At 41.6% G+C, this 17,215-nt stretch overlaps 1 pseudogene; it reads right to left on the reverse strand.

Annotated features, from left to right (window-relative positions):
- Positions 1-9,538: 9,538 nt before the first annotated feature.
- On the reverse strand, positions 9,539-13,250 carry LOC143676857 (3-ketoacyl-CoA thiolase, mitochondrial-like; annotated as a pseudogene).
- Positions 13,251-17,215: the final 3,965 nt, after the last annotated feature.

Below are 17,215 nucleotides of genomic sequence, written 5' to 3' on the forward strand. Positions count from 1 at the left end.
CACTTACATCTTCTAGGATGTGGATCATTTAAAATTGACTTCTCATTACCTTGTTGATACAATCATAACTTCTTCACCAAATAGTCGAGGCCTCTGGAAAATTAAAGAAAATAAAAAACATAAATTGGGCATTTTATTATCCCATACCTTTGCTTTTTATTTTTATTATTATTTTTTATTTTTTGCATGGGCAGGCACTGGAAATCCAACCCAGGTCTCTGCCATGGCAGGTAAGAACTCTGCCACTGGGCCACCATGACCTGCCCTCCATACCTTTGCTTTTTTTGTTCACTAGAGAGAGTACATTATTTCCTCTCGTAAGTGCAAGCATTCTTTTAGTTCAGGGCATTCTTTCCTTTTGTCCCCATGGCTGTGTGCACGTGGATATGCATACTTGCACGTGTCCTAACACATGCGTGCTCTAGTATACTCTAGATATTTTTCCCCTCCAAAGAAAACCAAGTTGAGTGATTTCAGCTCATCCAAATAAAAACCATCCAGCGGAGCAGCGTGACATGGTCCTTAAATCACATAGGTCACATTTTTGGCAAATAGCTGTGTCCTGTAACTGTCATTCCCATGGTGTCCAGCTTAGTCATCATCAAATGCATGACATTTTCTTGGCCTTGGAATGTTCCACCTCAATTAAAACTGGAAGAAAAAAAGTGATTGTTCTACACTGTGAGTGGGAAAAAAATACATCACGGAGACGTTTCTCGTTGAACCATAGAAAAAGAGAAATTGCCTGCCCTGCTTGGTTCTCCTGGGAAAGACAATTGCTCCAGGATGGAATGAGGTCAGAGGGAAACGGAAAGATTGTTTTCTACTTTGTATTGCACAATTAGAAAAATTTGTAATCATGTTTTCCTTTGTATGCTGTGGTAATCAATAAACCTACCCCAATGAATTCACAGCATCTCGTCAAAAAACTTTTCACATAGAATAAAACTTAGTAAGTCCACAATTAAAAAAAAATTAGGATTAAGACAATTTGGTAGAAAAGATGTTGGTTTGGGGGCTTAGAAAGACCTGACTTTGAATAGTAACTCAGAACCATTTTATACATGAGAAAAATAAAGCTCAGAGGAGTTAAGCTACCAGTACAAAGTCAAACAACTGGACTCTAACAGCTTTGAAATTTAGGTAAATAAGTATGTAATGTGCTTCAGATAGTGCTTACCATAAAAAGGCGTGGTATTTATTTATCAGGCAATGATTATAAAAAACCCATCTTCCGGTGTTGATTCTGATATGATGGCCTAAAGTTTAAGTTTACTTAAGACTCCACATTCTTTCTTCCATTTTCTTTGTAATTATCATAAAATAACCCCTAATCTTGCCTAAAGTGATTCAAGAAGCTTCTCATACTTCAAATGTGTGTGTTCATTTCAAACAATTCATGTGCTAATTACAATTACGGCATTTCTGTCTAGTTTTTATCCACAGGGAGATTTGGTGGCTGTGGTTAGTATAATTTGAAGGTTTTGAAGAACAGTTGAATTGCCTTATAAATTATTTTAAGGTCGAATTTTCACAAATAATCATTGACGTGCCCCCTTTCCCCTCTCAATTCTGAAATACACTGGATAGGGTTGGTGAGGCTATACTTGTCTGTAGGTAGAATGAGAACAAGGTAAATTTAAGGTGTGTGAAGGTGAATTGGGAGGGCCTGTTGGCCTTTTTTTTCACAGGCTTTGCTTCTTGGTGCCCACTTTTAGTCCTTCTTGGTGACAAGAAGCTTTGTAGAGATAGGTCTGCTCTTGGTCATTAGGTCAGTATGCTGGCAAATCAAGCTGTCATCTCTCCCAGGAGCATGCACATCTATCGAGTTCTGAGAGTGGAACAAAAGGCATGTTCCAGAATTCAGAGTGGGCTGGTGGGTGTCGGTTTGGGGGCTGCAGGGAAGCAGTCCCCTACAGTGCCACTGAAATCATGCCTCGGAGTAGAGTCCCTTTGGATAGTCACTGGAAAGACTGATCTTACCCACAGGATTTCCTGATTCAGGGATTTGAATGGGATGAAGCTGCTAACTGAAGAACAGTCTGGGAGAAGTCAAAACCTCAAGCAGCCTCAGTTCTCTTCTTACTGTACAAGGAAGCCATTTTTCCCCCCTGACAAAGAGTGAAAACCACCGACTTAAAACACTCCGAGTCAAGGAGAGTTTGAGAAATCAAGAATGGAGAGGAGAGGAGCGGTTTGGCTTTGGGGGCTGAGGGGAGACATCAGTAAACAGGCACTGCACAGGCACGTGGGTCACGGGAAGACACGGCCTTTCAGAAGGTGTAGTTTTCCAGGCTGCCCACACGATGGTGCATAAACTCTGCTCACAGATTTGTAGCCTCTGCTAGACCTGATCGATTGCTAAGCTTGCTGGTAGGGCATGCTGAAGACTTCACCGTGGTGAAATTACATCTGATATTTTAAACATCCAAATTGATTCTTTAATTAAAAATTGATTGAGTTCCTAAGAAGTAAAATGTAATTACTCACGTGCCCGGAAAGCTCCTTGCATAGTGCCTGGCCCGTAGGAGGCATGAATGACAGAGAGGGAGATGCAAAAGGAGACACGAGTAGCTGTGTGGGGTGATGCAAAGCACCTCTTGTTCCTAGAGAATTCTGAAGTCTAATTGGGGATTCATTCAGTCATTACGTTGACCATTTACTGTGGACAGCACTAATGTGCTCCCATAGATTCAGCTTTTAGAGAGCTTGCATCCTACTGGGGGGATCAGGGCAATAATTACCATGAGAAAAATAACTAGAGTGCAGATTGTGATAAGCAGTATGGAAAAAAAATCAAAGCACACAAGTAGTCATGGACGGCATCTCTGAAGAACTGGTGGAGCAGATGATGGGGATATTTAGGAGATCATCTTAGGCCTTGAGTGAGAATGCGCCTGGGATACTGAGGAAGAGTGAGGTGGTCAATGTGGCTGCCGAGGAGAGTGAGGGGGAAGAGGGGGGGATATAAGGCAGGGTGTCCCCTGGGGATAGATTGGGGAATTTTGAAACAGAAAGATCACATAAAACCCTGTAAGATATTGGGGCTGCGAGGGTGGTTCGGTGGTAGAATTCTTGCCTGCCATGCGGGAGACCCGGGTTTGATTCCCGGTCCATATACTTCCCAAATAAATAAACAAGCAAACAAACAAAGGAAAAACCAAACAAAAATTCAACAAATGCTCCTGTAATGAGGGGATACTCACATGGAAAAATAATGAAATGTGACCCCACCATACAGCATACAAATTAAAAAAAACAAACACTTTGTAAGTTATCATAAGGACTTTGGCTTTTACAGTGACATTGATGGGAGCCTTTGAGAGCCCGAGTAGTGGATGATCCAACTTCCATTTTACAAAGATCTCTCTGGCTCCTGAATTGAGAAGGGGATAAACAGAGGAGCAGAGAAGACCAGCTAAGTGGCTTTTGATACAATCCAGGAAAGAGATGATAGCGGCTTGGGCCAGGGTGTCAACGGTGAAAGTGGAGAGAGGTAATCAGGTTTGGGATATAATTTGAATCAATAGGATTTGCTGGTTGATTGATTGCATGCTTGAGAGAAAGAGAGGGGTCAAGGATGACAGTAAGGTTATTTCCCTGAGCAAATGCATGGAAAGAACCACTATTCACTGATACAAAGAAGCCTGAGGGAGGAGCATGTTTTTTGAGGAAAGCTCAAAGAGCTCAGATTTGGACACGTTGAATCTGAGATGCCTTTGAAACATCTGAGTGGAGATGGTTAGATCTGTGAACCTGGAATTCATGGGAAGGGGGCGTGGGCTGAGACAGAAATTTGGGGGTGGTAAGTCTATAGATGACGCTTAAAGCCAGAGCCTGGAAGAGACACCAAGCAAGCGAGAATAGGTGGAGAGGAGACAAAGTCCAAGGACTTAGCCTGGGTGCACTCCAAGGTATGGAAGTCGGGGAGGTGAAGAAGAGTCAGCAAAGAGACTGAAGACGGGGGTCCAGTGAAGAAGGAAAAAATCTGGAGAGTGTGGTGCCCTGGAAGCCAAGGAGGAGGGAGAAGTCAGCAAGCACACCAGTCACTCTAAAGCAGCATTTAACAGCACCACTGCTGACTTTTGGGGTGCAATCACCCTTTGTTGTGAGGCTGGTCTGTGCACCCCAGGACGTTCAAGCAGCATCCCTGGCCTCTACCAGTAGACACCAGCAGCATCCCCCGCCCAGTTGTGATGACCCAAAGGTCCCCAGGGTGGGGTGGGGGGTGGGGGGGCAATATCTTCCCCGGGGAGAAGCACTGCTCTAACTTTAGGTCCAAAGAGTTGCACAGCAAAGCTCTGTCGGGGTTCAGGGCAGGGGAAGCTCACGTCTGACAGAGGCAGGGGAAGCTTCCAGGATTAGCTGGCATGTCTGAATTTGCTTGAAGAGAAGGGTAGAAAATTGACAGAGACTAGCTGGTGTGGGATAGGGAAAGCATCTCAGCCAGGGAAAAATTCCTGATGCTTGATCAACGTCTCCAGGTAGAGACCAACGTCTCCTTTTGGAGTCATGGAAACAGGTCATTTTCACAATCTCTTGCTTTAGGCACAGGCAGGTTTCCATGACATCTGTCTTCCCCACAAAGGAAGACTGGAGGGTAAATGATGTTTTTTCTCTGAAATATAATTGAGGGAGCTTTAGGCACTATAATACATGTTACATCATTGAAACACTGTGATTAAAAACAAAACAAAACTCCTGCCTCCCCCCACCCCCAGCCTTTCCCAGTTCCCTGCCTCTGGCACCTTTCCAAAATCATAAAAGAGAAACTTGTCTTTTCCCCAGTTTCCAGATCTAAGGTCAGATTGTTTTTCCTCCATTGGAATATGTTTAATTTATTGCTTTGCTTAAATTTGACTCAAAATCTCTCTTCCCTTACAACACACACTCATGCACACAGGCACACTCTAAGTTGAAATATACTACTGTTTTTACATTAGGATTTTTTTAATTAGAGGTGTATGTTTGCAGAAAATTCATGCATAAAAGACAGAGTTCCTGTATACCACCCTTTTATTATATTATTAACACCTTGCATTAGTGTCGTACATTTGTTACAATCAATGACAGAACATTTTTTATAATTGTATTATTAACTATAATCCATGTATAATAATGTTGTTAAAGCAAATCCACAGGCTCATTAGGATTATTTTTCTATGGTTATTTTTCTGGATATTTAGGCAACCTGTTCAGAGGAAAAACACTTGCTGCATTTCTAAGATCTCAACAGAAAATGTCTTCAGGTTGAGAAGGAGTAAATTGAATTCTCCTTTGGGGGTGAGTTCAGATAAGGCTCCAGGTAAAGGCTAACTGAAGTGAAAAGTATTAGGACTTTTGAAGGAGGGACTTTATTTTTTTGCAGCAGAGAAGCAGGAACAGTCCTGGATAATTAGAAGGGACTGACTGTTGGTATCATGTTGTCTTCTCGGAATTTGTAAGGCCAGCTTCCTGACGGCATGTTGAAAGGAGGAGCATTAATGAGGATATGCTGTTTTGTAGATTCTAAAGAGCTGGGAATTGAGATGACCTGTTCGAAGGCTTCCCAAAGCTGGGGTCCCATCAGACTCATCAAGGCTGCTTTGAAAGACAAATACCAGGGCCCCACTACTAAAGATTCCATCAATGTGGGGTAAGCTCATGGGATCCGAATTCATAAAATTCCCCAGGTGATCCTGCCCAACTCTGGACTTCACATCAGCATTTGGGAATTATTACTATTTTTTTCACATGGGCAGGCGCTGGGAATCGAACCCAGGTCTCCGGCATGGCAGGCAAGAACTCTGCCACTGAGCCACCATGGCCCACCCATCTGGGAATTATTTGCCTATGACATTATTATTATTATTTTTTAAGTTTTTATTTTATTTTTATTTTTTATGATCATTCCGTTCTACATATATAATCAGTAATTCACAATATCATCATATAGTTGCATATTCATCATCATGATCATTTCTTAGAACATTTGCATCAATTCAGAAAAAGAAATAAAAAGACAACAGAAAAAGAAATAAAACGAAAACAGAAAAAAAATTATACATACCATACCCCTTACCTCTCCCCCCACTGATCACTAGCATTTCAAACGAAATTTATTTTAACATTTGTTCCCCTATTACTTATTTTTATTCCATATGTTCTACTCGTCTGTTGACAAGGTAGATAAAAGGAGCATCAGACACAAGGTTTTCACAATCACGCAGTCAAATTGTGAAAGCTCTATCATTATTCAATCATCATCAAGAAACATGGTTACTGGAACACAGTTCTACATTTTCAGGCAATTCCCTCCAGCCTCTCCATTACATCTTGACTAACAAGGTGATATCCACTTGATGTGTAAGAATAACCTCCAGGATAACCTCTTGACTCTGTTTGGAATCTCTTAGCCATTGACACTTTGTCTCATTTCACTCTTCCCCCTTCTGGTCCAGAAGGTTTTCACAATCCCTTGATGCTGAGTCTCAGCTCATTCTAGGATTTCTGTCCCACATTGCCAGAAAGGTCCATACCCCTGGGAGTCATGTCCCACGCAGACAGGGGGAGGGTGGTGAGCTTGCTTGTTGTGTTGGCTGGAGAGAGAGGCCACATCTGAGTAACAAAAGAGGCTCTCATGGGGGTGACTCTTAGGCCTAATTTTAAGTAGGCTTGACCTATCCTTTGTGGGGTTAAGTTTCATATGAACAAACCCCAAGACTGGGGGCTCAGCCTATAGCTTTGGTTATCCACACTGCTTGTGAGAATATCAACAATTCGACTTGGGGAGGTTGAATTTTCCCCTGTTTTCACCATTCCCCAAAGGGAACTTTGCAAATACTTTTCCACTCACTGATCAAATCACTCTGGGTTTCATCGGGGTATCACTCTGGACAAATCAACAAAATCTCATAACCTACCCAAGGTTCCACTATGACATTATTTTTATAGAAATGAAGAAATCCAGGGCTTAGATGAGGAAGAGGTTCTTTAACTTTGTGAAACTGACTTCTTCATTTCTGTTTTTAAATTGAGAAATTGTTACTTAAACCATGACAATAAGATCTGAGCAGGTCTGTATCTGAGAGAAATGGTTTTCAGCTTTGTGTTTAAGGAGGCTTTAGTTGAGTATGTGGCAAGCTTATTCCTTCTTCTTTTTTTATTCTTCCACTTTGACTTGGCAATGGACACTCCATCCAACACTGCATGTGCCTTGGTCCATGATGCCCTGTTGAATGACCTTATGCAAAGGTCAGCACCAATAATGAAGACTCCACTTGACAAACTAGTTTATATATATATTAAGGTGCATTTGTCACTCACCTAGAGTGATAGTATCTTCATACCTTTCCTCTTTTGAAGTACATTAGCCTCCAAGAAAGGCCCATCTCTCTTATTGTCTCTTTCTGAGCGTCCTCTATAAGCAAGATGGGGTAACTGTACTCATCAAGGACGGGAAAGGCCTCAACAGGGATGCTACAGCCAAGTTTTCCAGTGAGTAGCCAGGGCTGCTCCGTGCCTTTTTCCTTAATTATGCAATTGTTGCAAGCCCCACTCAACTTGCAGTATTGCTTGATTGCCCTGGGTCTGCCATTCCTATCTGTATACCAATGTTCACCCATTCTAGAGATCTTTCTCCATCATCAGTGGAAAAACAAGGTTCATGGAGGACCACTTTTGAAAGATGTTGACTCGCTTTGAAGCTAAATACAATGAAGCATGATGATTAAGGAACAGTTTCTCTATAGTGTATTAAAGGCTCCCTGCCAGGTTCTCACTAGCCCAGATCAAAGAGTTCTCTTCTAAGAATAAAGATAGAAGTCTGCACTTATGACCAGGTTCATTTGTGGTTTTTCCCCTTCAGCAGGGATCATGTCTTCTCTCCCTGGACACAGTCGTGACTGCAAAGTTGCTCACACTTTTTCAAGAAAGATGGTTAAATTATAAGACCGTTTCAGAGGGTGACAGAAACAGTGATAACAATGTTAGCTGATTTCTGTTAGCACCTATCAGGAGCTAGATGCTACGCTAAGCATTTTACATGTTGTATCTCATTTAATTCTCACAATTACCACATGAAAGGAGGGCATATTACTATTGCCATTTTATAGGAGGAGAAAAACTGAGTTTCAGAGAGGAGAAGCCCCTTGAGGCAGATAAGAGGCAGCACTGGGAGTCAAACCAGGTCTGCCTGACTCTGTGCTTGTGTTTGTGAAGCACTTTCGCTATGCTGCCTTTTATGAGCATTTGCCACAACTGCTCAATGATAAGGGCATTGGGTCCACAAAGAGGTTGACCAACATGGATTTCTGAGCATCTTACCCTCTGTGTGCAAAGACTGCTAGCCTCAGCTTGACTGCTGTTGGAGTAGGGGTGCAAGGAGTCCACAAGAGGGTAAAATTCTTTATTCCTCTTGCTTTATAGCATTGGACATCCACTAATAAAAAGGATTCTCTCAAAGAATAAAATGACCACTCTTTCTGTTCACCCAATCACTCCAGAAAATCAAGTTAAAGATTAAACCCTGAACACATCAGCATTATTAGCCATCCCCATTAAGGGCTTCAGTCCATTAGAGAACATCAAGCCCATGATGTGTCACAGATTTATTAATTAGCAGCATAGGGCCCACAGCGAAGGGAGGACAGACAAAATCTGTGACCCTGAATTCTCCTAATTGCCAATCAAGCTGCTCTCAGGGGATGTTCTGTATATTTTGAAAACTTAATCCTGCCACCAGCAATTTCATGATCACCCAGGAAACTTTCAGACATCTTTAAAAGACGTTGCTTTGCTGAGTGTTTTTTCCACTAATGAGACCAGAGGACAAGGCGACCTTGTCTTCTTCCCTCAGAACTTGGAATCCATCCTTCTCTGTCTGCTTTGTTGCCACAAGGAGCGTCTTCACCTAGTCCTTGTTCCTCTGAAATGTCTCCTTGAATTTTTTTCCTTTGTATGCTTGATGGTGGGGTTCACATTTCATTCTTTTTTCCATGCGAGTTTCCCCTTATTGCAGCACCATTTGTTGAATGTTTTTTTCATTTGTTTTGCTTGTTTGTTTGTTTGGGAAGTGCTTTTTTTTTCATTTGCTTGTTTGTTTGGTTGGGATGTGCATGGCTGGGAATTGAACCCGGGTCTCCTGCATGGCAGGCGAGAATTCTACCACTGAACTACCCTTGTTCCCCCTGTCTCCTTGAATTTTATTTTTTTCCAGCTGAAATTAAGGCAACATTTATTCAGTTTCCTTGCAATTATAACATTTGAGGCATAAATGGTGGTTATTCACCAAGGGCACAATTTTTTTAAGGCCTTTTATAGTGGGTTTTTAATTTGGAAATACATCATATTCGATTGGTACAAATTTGAAAGAACGCATTTCTGGCATGGGCGCTTATTCATGATAAATGCATTTTCCCTCACCATCTTTTGAACAAACTCAGTCACTGTGTTGGTGGTAGAGCATGGCCAACTTCTGTGGCTGCTCTGAAGATCACTGTTTACTGCGGCCTACCCAAGTGAATAACAACAGTAAGCCACAACAGGCTCCTTGCTCCTCTCAGGCTGGGTTCTGAATGATGACTGTGTTACCTTGGCCACCCCCAATGCAAGCCAGTCCAACAGCCTATAATCCACCTCAATGCCTTACTTCATGAACCAGGTGTGCAGTAATTCTTTTTTTTTTTTTTTTTTTTTTTTTTTTTAAAGGAAAGACAGAGAGAAGGAAGGAAGGATAGAAGGAAGGAAGGAAGGAAGAAAGGGAAACATTTCCAAACATTTTCTTGCTTTATTGTATTTTGTTTTTCCGTTTTTGTTACATGGGCTGGGGCCGGGAATCGAACCGAGGTCCTCCGGCATAGCAGGCAAGCACTTTGCCCGCTGAGCCACCGCGGCCCACCCCTGCAGTAATTCTTGATCCACATCCTCCCAATGGGTGACCCAAGGCAATGGCTCCATTGCCATTCACATTAATTTTATTTGGGTCAAGATCCAAATTCTTCTCAATTGCCAAGTACTGGGGAGCAAAAGCTTCATTTACCTCCACCAAATCCATATTCTTAAGACTCAGTCCTGTTTTCTCTAGTGCCTCATGGATGGCAGAGACAGGACCAATACCCATGTTAGAGGGATCACATCCAGACACAAAATAGCCCACAATTCTTGCCAGTGCTGTGAAGTTATTTTATTATTATTATTATTATTTTTACATGGGTAGGCACCAGGAAACAAACCCGGGTCCTCTGGCATGGCAGGCAAGCATTCTTGCCTGCTGAGCCACCGTGGCCCACCCTGAAGTTATGTTTTTTAACAACATCTTCACTAGCTATGATAACAGTGTCAGCACCGTCAGATACCCCGAATACTGGAGGAAGTTTATTTAACTGTTTGAGGGTTGTTTGAGGCCAAGCATGCTCATCTACTTGCATTATCTGTTTCCCTTTTTTTTTTTCTTCACCTCAATTGGTGCCATCTCATTATTAAAATAGCCAGCATCATTAGCAACTTTCCACCTCTGTTGTGACTGCCGGGCAGATTTGTCACATTCTTCTCTGCTTATTTTATGTTTTGCAGCAAGATTCTCTGCAGTAATTCCCATGAGGAGTTGGATATGTTGATCTGTTAGTCCTGCTCACAAAGAATCTTCTAGCTTGACACCTAATCCAAACTTGGTTCCAAAACACACATTTCTGAGACAGTACAGAGCTTGGTTCATGCTTTCAGTTCCTCCACACAAGACAATTTCAGCTTCTTTAACACAAATTTCCTGACATCCATTTATAATGGACTGGAAACCGGAGCCACAGAGCCTATTAATAGTGAGAGCAGGATCTCTTTTGGGATCTTGACACGCAAACCTACATGCCTTGCTAAGTCTGCAGCATCTGAAGAACTCTGCATGACATTGCCTACAATGACACTGTCCACAGTGTCAGGTGAGATTTTGCCAGCAATCAAGGCAGACTTGGCCCCAAATTCAGTCAAGCCAGTAGCTATGACATCTTCCAGAAGTCCTCCATAAGCTCCAAAGGGTGTTCACTTAGCAGCAACAATGAATATACCTTGTTTTTCTAAAGGTTTCCTTCAGTATTTCCAAACCAAGATAATGATTTGACTCTAACCTATCCATCTTATCCCTCCCTCCCCACAAGTAATTAATTTTAGCCTCCATCCCCACTTCCGTATTTTCCTGAAAACTGTTACGTAGGTGCCAGGATGCCTTAACCATGAGAACTTGGAAGGGGCCTGAGGGATGCGGTAGGCGCCAGCAACCATCATCTCCTTGAATTTTAAGCAATATATTTTTACTTCTCTCAGAGAAGCCACGATGCCTCGGGCTTCAGATGATAAGCTTCAGTGTAATCGGATACCCGCAAGGCAGAACTCCACCGTGCAGGGTCCCTCTTCACGGCTGAGGTGCCACCTGCTGCATTCTGCAAAACTGAGTGGGTTCCAACTCTGGGCAGCTGCTGGTGAGTAATGACAAGACCCCATTTCTGTCCTCAAGGAGTTTACCTTCTAATATGGAGGAAGAGAAAAGTATACAAGTAAACATAACGCAAGGAAAAATATAGTGGGTGTCTTAAGAAAGGTTTTCATTAAAGGGCTATAGAAATCAAGAGAAGAAAAGAGTATTTTCAATCAAGGTATGTCTTTCAAGTGTATTGGTCACTTTTCTTTGTAAACCGTTTTCCAGCACAGTGCTGAATGTACTATTAAACCTAAACCCAACCCGAGTCTAGTTATTTCCTATGAATGAACATATGTTTCAAAACCCAAGTCATTTCATGTAATGGCATGTCTTTTCCAAGATTGTAAAGAGTGGTAAACAAGCCCTCTCTGGGGGAGATCGACCCTGAACAGTCCCCAGTTTGCTCTCTGCAAAGGGACCCAGGGAGGACTTCCACTCACCTGGAATGGAGCCTCAATGCTTCTCCTGCTTGGGTTTTTTGTTTAATTTTAATATCTCCATTTAATTTTTTTCCATTTAGTTCTTCTTTTTTCACTTGGGCAGGCACCGGAAATCAAATCCAGGTCTCCGGCATGGCACCATGGCCCACCCTCCATTTAGTTCTTTTTAAAAAACATATTTTTATTGAGAAATCTTCACATACATACGTCCTATGCATGCTATACAATCAATGGCTGGCTGTATCATATAGTCTTTTTTAGAACATTTGCATGATCAGTTTTAGAACATTTGCATCACTCCAGAAAAAGAAATTAAAAAAAAAACCTCATACATTCCATACCCTTTGCCCCTCCCTCTTATTGACCACTAATATTTCCATTGACCCAATTTAATTTACCCCTTAACTCCTCTATTATATATTTATTTTTTATCTGTTTTTAAAATTCATCTGCCCATACCCTGGATAAAAGGAGCATCAGACTCAAGGGTTTCACAATCACACAGTCACATTGTAAGAACTATATTGTTACACAATCATCTTCGAGAATCAAGGCTACTGGAACACAGCTCTACAGTTTCAGGTACTTCCCTCCAGACACTCCAATATACTATAAACTAAAAAAGGATATCTGTATAATGCATACGAATAAACTCCAGGGTAACTTCTCGACTCTGAAATCACTGAGACTTTATTTTATCTCATTTCTCTCTTTCCCCTTATGGTCAAGAAGGCTTTCTCAATCCCATGATGCTGGTATTTACACCCCTGGGAGTCATGTCCCACGTTGGGAGAGGGCAGTGTATTCACTTGCCAAGTTGGCTTAGAGAGAAAAGCCACTTCTGAGCAACCAAAGAAGTTCTCTGGGGGTGACTCTTAGGTATAATTATAAGTAGACTTAGCCTATTCTTTGTGAGAATAAGTTTCATTAGGGATGAACCCCAAGATCAAGGACTTAGCTATTGATTTGGTTGTTCCCACTGCTTGTGAGAGTATCAGGAGTTCTCCAAATGGGGAAGTTGAATATTTCCTCCTTTCTCCCCAGTTCCCCAAGGGGACTTTGCAAATACTTCTTTATTCACTGCCCAAACTCCTCTTGGATATATGGGGGACATCACACTAACCTGGATAAACCAACAAGATCTCATTCCCTATTCAAGATTCCATGTACTTATGGTGTTCAAGTAAACTGACCATACAAATTAAATTAGGTAATGTGCTACCCAAAATATAAAATTTTGCATCAAATAAACATCTCTCCCTTTGGTTTCACACAGAAGTTGAAGTATTAAAATATGACAATATCAGCCTTTACCTTGTATTCTTATCTACCTCAGTCATATCCAGATCAGCTTCATTCATATCTCGAGTTGAAGTCTGATCCCTTTTTCAACTTTTAAACAATTCTTGTATGGGGTATTGCTGACTTTAATATCTTCAGAGCTCTAACTCTGAGTCTCAGGTGTCACATAAATACCTGAAGTTTCTGTGAACGACCAGGTTGTGTACAAACAGCTCAGTATCTCAGAATTTAGAAATAACATTTACAACTCCTGAGCATATGTGTCTGTTCTAAGAGCTTATCATCTAGGACACTTTACAATAGGCCCCAACCTGATAACCCATGCTCTCGACTTCAGCTCACCAAGTTTGTATATTATAGTTAATCCATATGAGTGAGGCATGATGATATGTGCCTTTTTTGTTTCTGACATTTCATTCAACATACAGTCCTTAAGGTTCATTCATCTAGTTGCATGCATCTCAACTTCATTTCTTCTTACAGGCCACTCAGTAGTCCATTATATGTATATACCACAGTTCTCCCTTCCATTCCTCAGTCATTGTACCCTTAGGGCACCTCCATCCACTGTGAATCTCTACCACTGCCACCAGAAACTCCAGTGTGCAAATGTCCATTCATGCCCCCACACTCAATTTCCTACTCACTTTTAAGGTCTCAGTTTAAACTTTACTTCCTTTCAGACTGATGAAATCTTTCTGTTAGATGTTCTCATCTCAACTGTGCTTTATATTTAAATAATAATCACACATTTCAATAACCATTTGTAAGATTCTTTGATAGATCCGTCTTCCCAGCTCCACTGCAAATTTTCAAAGGGTTAAGATCAAATCTTTTTTTTTCTTAATGTATCTACCCCACTAAATGGGGCCTGGCATGCATACAGAAATTGCTCAGTAGTTATTTTTGAAAACATGTAAGAATGAAAGCATGAACAAACCAAGACTTGAATTCAGTTCTATCTGATTCCAAAGTTTGGGTTCTTTATGATCCAGAAGGTTTTGTTTCCGGAAACAACACAGAGAGCATAATCTCTAGAACTCCAGGGGTCAGAAGACTCTTTATGTAATCTCCTGAATGTGAGGTCACATGAATAGTAATTATGGTGCTATTGGCAGAGCTATGGTATGGGAGAACCACAAAAATGAGGGAAGTGAGGAATGAAGAAAGGCTTTGTGGTTGGGGTTTGGAATGGGAGGGCAAGCAGAAAGCAGAGAAGAGGTCAGGAGAGTGGGAGAGAGAGAGAGGTAGAGATGGATGAGGAAGGAGAAAAGGAGATAGAAGAAAATAATTGTATATATGCTAAAAAATTAGGGTGGGCTATGGTGGCTCAGTGGCAGTGGTCTCATCTGCCATGCCGGAGACCTGGGTTCAATTCCTAGTGCCTGCCCATGTTAAAAAAAAATTGGAGAAGCCACTTCACATGCTCCCCAGAGATAACAGTTCCCCATAGGCATAAGAACTATAGTAGAGGCGAAGAGGGAAATTACCAAGTGAATAGTTGAGCTTAAAAATATAAATACAACCAAATTTGTTTACTTGGAGTTTTTGGCAGTTAAAATATAGTCTGGAACTGTTTCCAGCCGGATGTTCCTTTGAATTCAATGATACTTTATAATGTGAGGCTGTTTCCCTGGAAGAGTGATAATATACACATCACACACCTTTGCCCTGGTGCTTTGGTGGAATGTGGTTGAATTGTTAGATGCCTAGACCAGCGTTGCGTGTATTTAACAGAGATGGAAACCTTGTGCTCTTGGGAGCTTTAAATTCCTTCAAGGAGCCAGTGAGTCAGTCTGCGTACCAAGATTTAGATGTCAGGGTGGTGTGACAGGGGCTCAGTGGCAGAATTCTTGCCTGCCATGCTCAAGACCTGGGTTCGAGTCTCAGTGCCTGCCATGCAAAAAAAAAAAAAAAGGCAGATTTAGATGTCATGAATAATAAGTCTTGCTGTCACTTTGAAAATCTATATAGGTTCTCTTCTAATTAACAAATATACATTCATTAAAAGTCTAATCAAATCCATAGCTCTCTGCCATTAGATGGTTTTAAAAGTCAAACTATAGGAAAAATACAACTATACCCATGTGGATGGATTTTGGAAATTTTCTGATGTTAACATAGTTTTATTAGTTTGCTACAGCTGATGGAATGCAATATACCAGAAATGGGTTTGTTTTTAAAATGGAGATTTATCAACTTACAAGTTTATAGTTCTGAGGGAAAAAAAATCAGGGTATGAACGGGCGATGCTTTCTTCCTGAAGGCTATCTACCAGCGATCCTCAGCTCCTCTGTCTCATGACCAGGCACATGGTGCCATCTGTTGGTCTCTCCTTTCTCTTTTGGGTTTGTTATTTCCAGCTTCTGGCTTCAGAGTCTCCTCTCTCTTTCTGTGGTTTCTCTCTGTGTCTTTTTCTCTCTACTTCATGCTCTTAGAAAGGGCTCCAGGGAAAGGATTCTAGACACACCTGGGGCACACCTCAACTGAAATAAGCTAAGCAAAAGGTCCTACCCATAATAGGTCTATGCCCACAGGAGTGGATTAGCTGTAAGAACGTAATCTTTTCTAGGGTACATGCAGCTTAAAAACATCACACATAGGGTCTTTAATATCTGGAAAAGTTGGGAACCATCTCAGTTTATTGTACCTAGAAAGTATTTAGAGCTCAAATGTGTTTTTAACTGTTGAACGAACGTGCAGATGATTCTCCTGGGAGAGTAAGTGCCTAGACCAATGTCTCATGGACAGCTAAAGGAAGGACTGTGGTGAAAGCCAGGTCTCAGAACTCCAGAAGGCCCAAGATTTACCTTTCACCCTGATGGGGTAGTGGTTCCCGGAGGAACTGCTCCTGCATGTCTGGGCCCCTGTAACTAGTCTTTCTCCCTTGGCCATGGAACTCTTCATAAATTTTAATTTTAAAATTAAAAACAAGATGGTACCATTTTGTTATGGTGCAAATGTTAGAATTTAGGAGCAAATGCTATCTTTTAAATAAAATAGTACAATTGCTTTTTTTGTGATTTGATTTGAGAAGATTGAAAGGTTATTTGTGTACAAGGGGCTTAATCTGCAATTGTCTAGCAGCCAGATCTTCACCCAATTGGCTCTTTCAAAGATGAAGCCCACTGGCTCTCTCTGTAGGGCAGCCTGACTCAACAGATCTACTTTCCAGCTGCTGCAAAGGTGTGAATCTATCATGGAAACTGTTGCTTTTCCCTGTTCCTCTCCTACTCCTCCAGAAACACTTTTATTATTGGGGAGTATCTCCAGTGGCTTCTACAATGTTCAAAGGCTTCGGAGACAACCTCCAATCCAGCTCTAGCCCCGAGGTCTCACGCAGCTCTGAAGAGTGTTCCATATCCTGTGCCTAGAGCCTTGTCTTCCTCCCTAGTGCACCTCAGAATGCAGGGAGACAGGCATAGGATTCCTGCTCCCTTTTCATTTATATCTCCTAAATCTGTTCAGAGAGTGAGGACACACTCCCACTGGAGGAAAAGTACCTGCTCTCAGCCTCACCTGCAGAACTAGGACACTTTGGTTTTGCACTAAACAGATGACAAATAAAAATTGCCTGGAAACAGATCACAATGCAGGACAAAATCAAAACCAAACCAAACAAGGCAAGACAAATCTATGAGAGTTTCTTGAATGTAGCATTTTTCTATTTCTGGCCCTGTGGCTCAAGCCTTGACTTAAGGGATTTTTCAAAGACTTAAAATAAATCTCTTTGTGGTGAGATTAAAGATAATTTCTCCTACAAAATAAAATTAAAAAGTTAGATTAAAAAAGCAGCACTTCCAGCTAGCTTTCAACTGTTGGCTACTTCAGCGGCTCTTTAAGCCCTGGGATCGAAGATGGAGCAACTTCTAAACACTCTCATTTGTTCAAGTCCTATTTCTGTGGTGACACCAAGGGCACTGGAAAATCCAGAGGCCACCTGTTGTGTGGGCACAGGGCACGTCAGCCTCTTGCATTGGATACAATCACTTTGATCTTCACACATGACCTGGTTGGACTGATG

Source organism: Tamandua tetradactyla, chromosome 3 (genome assembly GCF_023851605.1).
Source record: "Tamandua tetradactyla isolate mTamTet1 chromosome 3, mTamTet1.pri, whole genome shotgun sequence".
Lineage (NCBI taxonomy): Eukaryota > Metazoa > Chordata > Mammalia > Pilosa > Myrmecophagidae > Tamandua > Tamandua tetradactyla.